This window comes from Mchenga conophoros, linkage group LG3 (assembly GCF_057382185.1).
Source record: "Mchenga conophoros isolate Kocher_MC1m ecotype Shallow Benthic linkage group LG3, M_conophoros_male_GT1.1, whole genome shotgun sequence".
Taxonomy (NCBI): Eukaryota; Metazoa; Chordata; class Actinopteri; order Cichliformes; family Cichlidae; genus Mchenga; species Mchenga conophoros.
This window is the reverse complement of record NC_140528.1, coordinates 2,762,112-2,774,190: the sequence shown is the minus strand read 5'-3', so window position 1 is coordinate 2,774,190 and position 12,079 is coordinate 2,762,112. Positions and strand designations below refer to the sequence as shown.

General features: G+C 43.9%; 2 protein-coding genes across 2 annotated transcripts in view; both read right to left on the bottom strand.

The window, feature by feature from the left end:
* The window catches only part of LOC146576992 (uncharacterized), a 24,273-nt gene extending 24,144 nt beyond the window's left edge, over positions 1 to 129 (bottom strand). The window contains exon 1 of the mRNA XM_085269674.1: positions 75 to 129. The gene's annotated coding sequence lies outside the window, so the exon portion shown is untranslated. The remainder of the gene's footprint in view (positions 1 to 74) is intronic.
* Positions 1 to 12,079, bottom strand: part of LOC146576990 (protein NLRC3-like) — a 460,027-nt gene that overhangs the window by 374,328 nt on the left and 73,620 nt on the right. The gene's annotated exons all lie outside the window — the stretch shown is intronic.

Genomic DNA, 12,079 nt, shown 5'->3' with positions numbered 1-12,079 from the left:
ATAGAAGTATAACAATGAAGAAGTTACTATGTTACGGGTCCCAAGGATGAAGACCTCGATGACAAATATGTTACCTGTAAAAGCAGGTGAAGAGCAGAGTAAGGAAGACACGATGCGTCTCTGCTTTCCTCCAGAACGTGTCTGAGTCTGATTTATTTCACACAAATAAATGCTATAAAACACTAAACATGAGCTTTCAATATACGGTTCAGCTGGTTCCTCATTCACATCAATTACATTTACTTATTTCACAACATCAGTGAAATATACTCTTTTTAACTGGTTCAGTTTCTCAAGTTCACACTTCTTTCCATAACAGCTACATCCTTTTATCATATCAATAAACACATCACATTGTCTTCTGCAGTGTCTTACTGGCTAAACAGTTCTATTCAATAACAGCATTGGTAAATACATTACATTTGTTCCCTCCAGTAATTTACTGGCAAAATCACTATTTAGTGCATCATGAAACACAGCTTGTTTAATCAACCCATGAATGCCTCTGTTAGCTACACAGAGTTGCTCAGAGTGCTTGTGTTACACTAGCTAATCTACTCAGTCACTTTAACAGAACTATTAACATTCACATCTCACAGAACTGATTTGATTGGAGCATTACAACACGTTTGCACAGAGCATAGGAGCGCACTGACTCTGCTTCACGAGCGCTCCACCTAACGAGCGGGCTCGCGGTGCGGTCGCGCGGGACACTCCTCTGGTTTTCTCCCGTGTTTACATATAAATAACTTTGGCGGACCGCCTTAACTCTCCCATTCACATTAACGTGGGTAACCATGGTGACAATAAACAACATTTTCGGTGCGAGCACCGTGTACCGACCTGTAAAAGCAGGTGAAGAGCAGAGTAAGGAAGACACGATGCGTCTCTGCTTTCCTCCAGAACGTGTCTGAGGAAGCAGCGGAAGGTGGGCTCCACTTACTGCTCCCCGAAACCCCGGAGCAAGCACCAAAGTTCCGCCCTCACTGCTTTCTAACATAAAATGAATCCCTGTTACATGGATTTTCTATCCTCTTAAAGAAACTGAAAATAAATACATATAGCAATGAAAAATGTCCCGTTACATGAGTGTTTTACACAAAATAATATTCATGTGGTCATTCCCTCACAGGGGTGCCACAACTACACTGCTGTTTTGACAGAGACACAGTGTGTTTATCTAACTTGGCTGAAGCCAAAGTTCTCCAGACAAATTCAGTCTGTTTCTGCCAAGTGTGAACTCACTGGATGAGCGCCAGATACACAGAATCAAAAAGGGATAAATTACTTTTCTTATGTCATGTTCCCGTCACAAACTGGCTCAAGGAGAGGGGAAGCAGGAGTCCACAGATGAAATGTTCCTATAAATAAAGTGGAATTTATTCAAACTTTACCAAAACTTCAACACATCAAATACAAGCAGTTCAGCAGGGAGTGGATGTGTGTTGCATGTGCCAGGTGGATGCAGAGAGAGGCCAGGGCCACGTTCAAACCTGAACACGCTGCACAGTGTTTTGTTCCATTTGTTAGGGATGAATGAAATGCTTCCTTGAAAGGATGTGTGCAGTCACCAGTGGGCGTGGAAGCATGTGCGCCCTCATTTGGTGGGTGTGCAAGAAAAGTCATCCTGTCACACAGCAATGCCTACATAAATCACACCACTCTGCTTAAAATAATAATGTTTAGTGAAGCAGGTGAAGCAAAGGGCTGCTTTTAATAGGCTGGGAGACCCAGGTGTGCTGCTTTAGCTGCTGAGCCTCTTATGACAGAACAGCGGAGAGTGGTAAGAAGGGAGGAGGGGGTCTGGCTGTGTTTGTGAACGATAGATGGTGTAACTCTGGGCATTTCTCTATCAAAGAGACGCTATGCTGTAAGGACATTGAGCTGCTAGCGGTTAGCATGAGACCGTACTATCTACCACGAGAGTTTACACACGTGATTATGATAGCTGTGTATGTCCCGCCCTCTGCTAACGCTGCAGCAGCCTGTGAGGTCCTGCACACTGTAACCAGCAGACTCCAAACACAGCACCCTCAGGCCCTTTTCCTGATCTCTGGGGACTTTAAAGATGATGTAACCATTTAATTATGGTTACATCAGCTGTGTCTCCAATCAAAGCTCTGTAACTTCAGAGGTGATGTTCATATGTTGACTAATGGTTTTCTTTCATTTTTGATGTACTGCAGAATATTTGTATAAAATCCAGGCCAGGAAAATCTCCTTCATGTGTTTCTGTGTTTTGTCTTCAGCTACGTTGACACAAAGGCCTCTGCTGTGACGCTCACACCTTTGATAAAGTCTGGAGAGTGTCAGCTTCCTGTTTATAGATACAAAAATATGTAATGTTGTGAACTCTGGCCGCAGCGGCGCAAGAAAAAGGAGAATTACGGGAAGCACTCACAACAGGTAAAATCAAAATAACAAAGTAAAGTACGATAAAATAAAAACAACAAAAGAACAACACAATATACTTCCCCGTACTGTTACTGCTAACCTCTGTTAACCTAGTAACTCTTACCTTCTAACTGACAGCTGGTCAATAAACGAGCTCCATAAACGCTCCATATTCACCTTTACATGGAATATAAAGGGAAAAGAAGAAACACAGTGCTGTGTCAGCGTTAGACATATAGATATATCCTTGCTTTTAATACATTTGAAGGTGGGTGGGAGAGGTGCTTCTCCGCGTAGTCTACGGTCTCTTTGGGATCGCTAAAGCTTTTCCTCACATCACCGTGGGTCACTAACAGCTTTGCAGGGTATAGCAGTCTGTACCTGACGCCGGTCATCCCACGTAGTCTTCCTCTCATATTTGCAAATGCGGCTCTGCGTTTCCAACAGAGGGAGGGAAATCTGGGAGGATGTTTATTTTAAAAACCCTTATACATCAGGTTCTTGTTCTCTGCAGCTTTCAGCAGAATTTCCTCACCAATGTGGTAGTAGTGCAATCTCAAGATGATGGGCCGAGGAAGATGACTTTGTTTGGGACGCTGGCGATTCGCTCTATGTGCTCGATCGATGAGTGGCTTCTCCTCGAGAGATAGCGCCTCCGCCAACAGGTGTGAACCAACTCAGTCATCTTGGGTCCCTCTGTGCCTTCTGGTATTCCTGCAGTTCTTAAATTATTCCTCCTGGAGTGCCTCAAGAGCTCCACATCTCTCATCTAACTTCTTTACCTCCGCAGACAAACGCTCCACAGTGGCCTGGAGAGTGGCGATGGTGTCAGAGTGGTTCGAGGCACAGTCCTGCAGTTCAGTCAAAGTGTTATCATGCCTGGCCACGTCGCTTTTTAATGTCCGAAATTGAGGGCTGGATGCTCTGGTTCAAGGATGATATCTCGCCTCCTATGGTGGTAGAAATCTCTAATATGCAAGTGTCCAGTGCTAGTTAGTTAGTTCTAGTTCTAGTGGTTAGTGGGGCTTTATTTGATGATTCTAGTGTGTGTTACATTGTTGTCATATTGTTGAGTCGCAGAGCTGCACAGTGTTACAGTTTCTGTAGAGTCTGGTATAAGGAACTCAGATCCCTCTGTGAATAATGTTCACTGAAACTGATCTGTAGTTAATGAACTAGTCAGGATTTACACTAGAGAATGTTTCTGCCATTACATGGCCTGTATTTGTAGAGCGCTTTACTCGTCCCTAAGGACCCCAAAGTGCTTTTTTGCCCAAGGACACAACATGTCCAAGCCGGGGCTCGAACCGGCAACCTTCCAATTACAAGACGAGCTGCCAACTCTTGAGCCACGATCGGCCCACATATTGTTGTCTTTTGTTGCAGACACCAAGTGTTGAGATCCTGTCTCAACCTCCTACATTCTTCCAGCAGGTTACACATTATTTTTTGTATTTGGAATCAAATATATGTGTCAGTTGGGCCTAGTGCAGGGGTCAGCAACCTTTAACACCCAAAGAGCCTTTTGGACCCGGTTTCCATGCAAAGGGTCAGGGTTCGGGAAAACACTGGGAGCCGCAAATACTTTGTGACATCTAAAATGAAGATAACACTGTGTATATTGTTTTTACCTTTATGCTTTGTGTGAACAACTACAGTGTGTTGCTTATGAAATCCATGAAGTGCTACAGAGAAAATTACATTTGATTTATGTAATGAACACATTTTGAGCTCTTAAAGAAATATAACAAAGGAAAGCTGAACTCCAATGATCCATGTAGCAAACACAAACTGTTATATCGCCTTTGGGCTTTTGGAGCCTTGACCTGACTTTTAAAAAATAATTGGAAAAAAGCTCTATGCTGCTACAAAATGAAAAATAGATATTTGCAAAATTCTGCCCAAGTATGTATTTTACCTGGTTACTGCGTGTGGTGGGCGTGGTATGCAGCGCCGCTGCAGGGGAGGCGGGCGCACCTGAGCGGCACCCGCAATCACGCCTTAACGTCTGTGCTCTCTCTGCTGTTGTTGGTGTGTGTCGGGCTGTGAGCTGCAAAGCTACAGCCGGCTGTGTGCGCACAGCAACCGTGTGTGTAAAGTGGTCAATAAAGAGATGCTGAAAAGCGCGTTCATGCAAACATCGTCGGGTCTGCCGTGATATGTTTACAACGGGACTTCTGCTCCTGAACCTCTGCGCACAGTGTCTGCAGGTCGGGGCTGTACGAAGTCACTTTATCTCTACAGGACTGTAAGCTGTCGTCTGTGAGGCGTGAGCGTGTTTGTTTGAACACAGTTCACGGTGGAGAACAGCTGCTGACATAATGTGGATCCGAAGATTCATAACTGGCCTACCTGGGGCTGAAAGTCTCCATAAATGCAGGCGTTTCGGCGGCTACACCGGCTTCCACGAGTGTGACGCTTATTTTGAGAAAATAATAGAATATAAATGTATTTTTATATTTCAATATCACAATAATCTTCCAATGTAGAACTACAAGTTAAAAAAGAAGTAACATAAATCAAATCCACTTCAGCTAAATACTTCTCATTTATTTCCATCTTACATGCTGTGACTGCAGCCATTCCCACATCTCTGTGAATGGGACTCATGGACATGGATCAGTGGTTGTTGATCAATGGTCCTGAGAATCTGCATAATTAAGATGAAGGAACGGAGCTCCCAGCCCATCGTTCCTGCAGCTGCTTTCAGTCTTTATGCAAATGTCCTGTTTGTAAGACTGAAACCTGCAGCTGAGACTGAAGACGTCACCTGATGATGACGACACGTTTCTCCCACAAAACGCTGCGTCCAGATGAACAGAAGCAACAGACTCACTTTCCTGGATGATTGAGATGCATCAAGACTTCATTGTGTGTTACTTCTCATTCAGCACAGACACATTATTCCTGTTAGGTCATGTCAGCTGTCACTCAGTACAAGCACAACTGTGAACAACACAAACTTCTCTTCAATGTGTCACAGAAACACTAAGTGTGAGAGCCTGTATGACACACAGGACAGACTGTAAGCTCTGCTGGCTGCACAGCACTTTGTAGCAGTTTTCCAACATGTCCTCCACCCGTGATGTCAGTGGTGGGACCCCAGTCACAGCACTCAGCACCACCTCCTTTAAATGGATTTTATAGCAGTTCCTCCCGTTACTCGGTGCAACGCTTCTTAAATGTGTTTTTGCAGGATAAAACACAGCAGGTGGTGTAGAGAGGACGTCAGCTGACGGAGCAGAGGGAGGCAGACTGTGGATAAATGACAGAGTGAGAGGAGAGCAACCATGACAGAAGCACAGGTGTGGCAGATAGAAGTGGCTTTATAGACACTTATTGTCAGTCCTCGTGCATGCTGTGGAAATAAGTGTCTGTGTCATGAGGTGACATGTGAGCTTATCTTTGGTCAATAAAGCTGAACGACCAGTTTTCACTTTGCTTGTTACGCTTGTTTAGTGACGTCTGGGTTTCTGTGGAGCCCGAATTTTGATGAGTTCTGGTGAAATCATCTGAGATCATCTGAGCATCGGTGAAGAGTCAGCAGAGAAAGTGTGGGACAGAAGTTTGCTTTGGACACATGGACTGAAATCAAAAAGTAACAAACAGGATTTCCAATGGACAGTATGGAGAAGTGAAAGTACACAAAGGCTGTGCTGGAACACGTGTGTTACACTTTTTGACAGCTGAGAACAAAACACAATATTTTGCATCATCTCTGCAGTGTCTCTTCTTTCCTCTGCTGTTGTGCTTTTAGCTCCAAACTGTTTCAAATGGTTTGTCAGCAAGCTGACCTCTGACCTCTGCAGTACTAACTCCTGACCCGTACAAAGAGCGGGCGTTTCTGACCTTTGACCTGCAGCTGTATGTCTCTCAGTCTCAGTTCTTCTCTCCGTCACTGATGGAGCAGGTGTAGTTGCTGCTGACAGTCAGTCGTTTGTTTTCTCAGAGTGAGGCTGAAGTCTGAACTGTTCAGAGCATCAGGTCTCATCAACGTGCGCTGCTGTAACGCCGCTTTGTCCTCTGAGATCACCAGGTATGAAACCTGAGTGCTGACAGAGCAGCATGTTCCCCCTCATTCACCTCCACCACCACAGCCAAGGCATGCTGGGAAACTGAGGACACACAGACGGAGAACTGAAGTGTCTGCTGTGTGTTCATCTCAGAGTCCTCACAGGTGACACATTAGCTCCAGAACACCAAGCCAGGTGTTTGAAGCCTGACAGGGATTCTTCCCATCCAGAGGGAGGATTTAGCTGCACAACAATGAACATTAGTGTGTAGTTTAGAAACACAGACTGTGCCTGCACTGCATCTAGTGAAGAAAACTGTTACTGCGAGAGAACCAGGCTCCTTTAAAGCAGCTGATATTAAGGTTGAAAAATCAACAATAAGCTGATGTAATCAACGTTTCACAAAATGGTCAGCAGCTAAAATCTGGAGCCGTTCTTTGGTGGTAATTAACAGTTTGTTCTTGTTAGCTAATTATGTAATTAAAGGTAGCAGCAGAAGCCTTGTGTTGAAAGCCCATTCACTCACACATTCACACAGTATGTGTGTGTCTGTGTTACACTGTGGACATCCCTTCTGTTGGAGCGCCATCTTGTGGCAGGTTTAAGAAATGTTCTTCTTGTAAATCCAAACTGATGCACCTCCATAGCAGACTGTGGAGGCTTTCAGTGACATGAAGACTTGATTTATACTGTCATATTCTCCTGTTACACAAAGCACAGCACGCTGAACATGGATGAACTGAAACTCCCAGCATCTGACTGAGGAAAAGCACAAATCATTCTCACACTGACTCCTGCTTGATTTTAGATTTGCTTTCAAATCCTCACACTTTCATATGAAGCACTAAATGGGCTCCAGACTGTTTATCTCAGCTTCCTGTCAAACACACTGCTGCTCACACCGAGGCTCAGTTTACTCCTCCAGCCTGGCTTAACCTGCTGTCTGTTAAAAACAGTCCCACACTCCTCTGTTTAATCCTTCTGATCAGACTCTTTGATTTTGTATTGTTTTTACCTGAAGTTGTGTTTTTGACATGGTTCTGTCTGTGAAATAAAGCTCACACACACACTGCTACAGTCCTTCATACACTTAGAAACGAAGCTGCTCCTTTCCTCAGTGCTGACACATAAAGAAGAGTTGGTTTTATATCCAACACGTCTCTGTTCCAGAAAACAGCTTCAGCAGCCTCTGAGTCTGAACTTGGAGTTGGTTATAAGCCACAGGCCTGTGTGCACAGCAATGAGGAAATATAATGCAGTAAGTGAAACATGGATGTGTGGAACAGATTATCCCAAAGGTTGATTCTGTTCATCTGGACGTTCTCAGTGAAACATTTGGTCTCTCGGTCAGGTGACTCCTTTAGTCTCAGCTGACTGCAGCTTTCCAAACCTTTGTCACTGGATCACTCACTTCATCTCCAACGTGTCCCTGACACAGACAGCTGGAGCCGTTACAGCAAAATCATTGATCATCGTTTTTAGAACATTAGCTGGTGTTGGTGGGCAGGCTAGCAGTGCTAATTGTTAGCACTAGTTCTGCTGCTCTCCCTTTGTCTCTGTTATTGTTGGTCTTTAGTGAACAATAGAAAGTGTCTTCATGAGACTGTTGCCTAATGTTCAAATGTAGATAACACCACCTGCACCAACCTGTTACACAGCACAACCCTCTGGTGTAGCTTTGGCTGGAGCACATATTGGCAGCTCCAGTGACATCACCACTCCATGGTGACATCATCTCTACAGACTGTGGCTGTTACATATCCTCACCTGGTAATAATAAGACTGTCCTCAGCTGCACACAGCTCCAAGATGAACAAACTGAAGTAAATACAAATTAGAGTTACGATAGATTGAAATCTTGTAATCAGAGCTAATTCTTAGTGAAACTCTCACAACATCATATCATGATCCTGGGTTAGTGTCTCGGTCTCAGATCACAACATCAGCACAGGCTTGGCTTGGGTGAGGTATTGAGTGGTTCTTGTCCATGACAGCTGCAGGTACAGTGCCATCAGCCATGCTGCACCACATGTCTGCCCAGGAACATTAGTGTGGCTGAGTCTCATGTAAACATTGTGCTAAAGTGGTGGGAAAGTGGCTGCAAGCTGGCTGCACTGTGTCCAATACTCTCAGTATGATATCCACAAACCTCTGAGTGTCACAGAGTGGGCCTGTGCTCAGCTCACTGTGCCCCATTCAATTCTACTTGCATAGTTTTACAAGTAAAATTAAAAGTTGCTCAATGATAAGTTATTGTAGTAACAACTAAGTCCATGGTCATTATTTGTTAATAGTAGCTTAAAGCTTCTGCACCAATCATGGAGCAGCAGGTTTAGAGCATGTGGATCTACAAAAGTAAGTCCCAGTAAGATGGGCTGAGCCTTACATACTAGAAGAAACATGTCATTCCCAGCAGATGAAGCGCCCTTTAAAGCAGGATCTCACTTTAAACCTAAAGAACTTGCTATGAGCATGCAGTGCATTCATGGTTATTATTCATACGATTGTGGGGAGCTAATAAAGTGCAACTATCACATTACATTTTATTATTAAATTGTTGTTAACAATCCCTTCACTTCTGCTTATCTAATTCATGGTTGCAGGATGGCTGACAGCTTCCATTAGGCAGGAGGTAATGTCCATTCTGGCCACAGTGCAACCCACAATGTGTAACTGACACTATTATATTGCATTATGTCACATTGTTACATCTTTTTAATAAATGATGACAGTCAGCTGAATTTGCTGCCCCCTTGGTGGAGGACATCAGCAGCTGCTGCTCCATCACAAACACCACAGAAGAAGAACAACACTGGATCAGATTATCTGGACGTGTTTGACAGGGACAGTGTTCATGTTCATGGACATCAGGACAAAAACAGACGATGGAAACCTGCCAGATTTGAGCTAAACTGCTCGTTTCCATGTGTAGTCCCTGGGAGGTCACATGACCAACAAAGACACACAAGCTGTGTCCCAAAACGTCGGCTGCATCCTCCGGAGGCCGCATCTGAAGGCCGATGACGTCACAGCCAGGCGACGAAGGCTGTCCCGATTCCTCGACTCCTTCAAATGCGTCCTTCATTCCCCCGAGTTTGAAGGATGGGTCGGGTGTGTCCTTCGTGGCCCACCATATCCCAGAATTCATAGCGCGGCCCAGCCAAATTTCAGCTGCCAACAATGGCGGCCGCTACTAAGTTTTAAAATTTAACGAGGGAGTACTACTTACTTACAATGAATTCCTTACACTATATAATTTTCCCGTCAGTGTTGGGGAATTCTCAATGGTGCTTGGTGCCATACCCTCAGGGACTTTAATGTTATATAAAAACACTGACAGCTCAATATCTGCCTCAGTCACTCTCCCTGATCCAGCTGAGTCAGCAGTGGGAAAAATCTGCTTTTCACAGGAACTTGGTAACAGCAATAAGAGAATACGTAGTTTATTCCAAGAAGATATCATGTCTCTCCCATATATAGAATATCTTACTGGAACCGACATGCTCCAGATATCACCTGGAAGACAGTCTGGATGATCCCATAAATATCTAATTGTGAACAAGGTGAAGGAAATCTCATATAAAATTCTTCATAAATGTGACCCAGCCAGTCACTATATGGTAACATTTAAAAGAGACATAAATACTAATTGAACTTTCTGTGGGGATCATCCAGAAACTGTGGCACATCTCTTTTGGTTCCTCTACACAGAGATTCTGGAAGAATTTAGCAGTTTTGTTATTGTCCATATTTTAAGGGAGTTTTCTTTACGATGGAAAATGTTTTATTCTTTTTCTTTAAGTTCCCCAGGAAGAATGATAAATGTTTTTTTATAAAATATTTGTTAATACTTTTAGCTATTTTATATCCATAAATGTAAGTTTATTAATAAAACACCATATTTCTGCCTTTTTATAAGGATATGAATTGTACATACAATCAATTTCAGACTCAACCAACAAAAAGCCTCTCAGAACAATATTTATATGTTGATTTTTTTCGCCTACTCGTATCATAATTTTTTTACTCCTGGTTCTGTATGTTCATGTTCTGTTCTTTTGTAAACTTCATCTGTTTGTATGTTGTATACTCATTGTGTTTCAATAAAGTTCGATTTTAAAAAAGGTACGTTCTAAACGAAGCTTCAGACGTCACTGATCACGTGACTCTGGCCAAACGAATCAAGCCTCGACACGGTGCTTCTGAAGCAGCGCGTTGATCTTTCTGACACACGCACCGGAGCGTCAGCTTCAAGCGGACCATCACTACGTCTCACATCTAAAGGTGTCAAGGTAACTTTGAACTGAGTTCAGTCAATCTGGAGTTTTTCCAAGTTTTCTGTTGCTCTCTGTGAGAGAAGAGCGTTAAAGGCGGGGCTCTCCAGAGTCCAGCAAAACAGGAAACCACAGCTGGGTGTGTGTAAGTGTGCAAACCAATAGAATGCATCGTGGTGGGGGGGACATCACGGGCAAGAAAAAAATAAAAGAATCGGTCGTACCCATGCTTCCCCGACGTCATGCCAGCGCATATTGGGAAATTCGTAGGCACCGATCGGTTTTCTATCAGCCATTTGCTGGGAGTAAGGGCGCCCTCCGTTTGCGAGGTGCGCCTGCTGCTGGCGGCACAGGGAGGAGAGGGCGGGGCGGCGGGGAGTCTCTGGCTGGCTGGAGCGGCATCTAATAACCAACTCGCAAAACAAAATAAAAACAACAAACAGATATTATGATACAGACTTATAATCTGCACCCATGTTTTTTCTAAATTCTATAAAGTGAGCGCGAGAGCCCTCGGTGCGCCTGCGCGCTGCTGAAGTCAAAGTAAACTTTATTGTCATCTCCGCTACAGACAGTCCAGCATATAGAGAGACGAGACGACGAGGCTGCAGTTACAGCGGTGCAAGTAAACAAACAATAAATATAAGAAGAGTAATAAAATAAATCTACACTTTAGGACTCGGGGTAAAGGATCAATAACAATTTAATTTATAATTTACAGTTTGATGATTTAAAGTCTCACACAACCCGTCAAAAGGGGCGGGGCCGGCTGCTTCCAAGTAGAGCACATTTCATTTATAATGATGTAAATCCAAGCCCATCATGGATTCACGATCTGAATCCTGGGTTGTGTGAAATCCCAGAAATCAACCTTAGACAAAGTGAATCTGTGAACTAAGGTGTAGGTCTGTTAGGCAGGGCCGTGCAGAGAGGTTTAAAGGGGCGGGTGCTCAAAGTTAAAAAGGGGCACATTGAACCAGGCTGAATAACAACAACACACTTTCATCAAGAATCTAATATGGGCAACAAGACAAAGCAAACGTAGCCGATGCTTTACCTGATGGGTACAATGTTGCTGTTGAGGGGTTGCTGTGGATAGTGCTGGAGGGCAGGCAGGGCTGGACTGGGACAAAAAATCGGCCCGGGCATTTTGACTGGAGACCGGCCCACCAAAAATGTGACGTCATTCATGGATAAAACCGCAAAGGATTCTGGGAACTTTTGGCAAGAGGTACTTGCAGGCTTTCAATTGAACTCAGTTACACAGCGATAAAAAGAAACACAAAAAATGGCAAGAAGCTGCTGTATTATTAACTGCAATAGCCGGTGTTGTGCCAAAAAGTGATTGTCTGCCAAAAACTGATTTCCGGTATTTGCAAAGAAACTGATTGCTCGTAT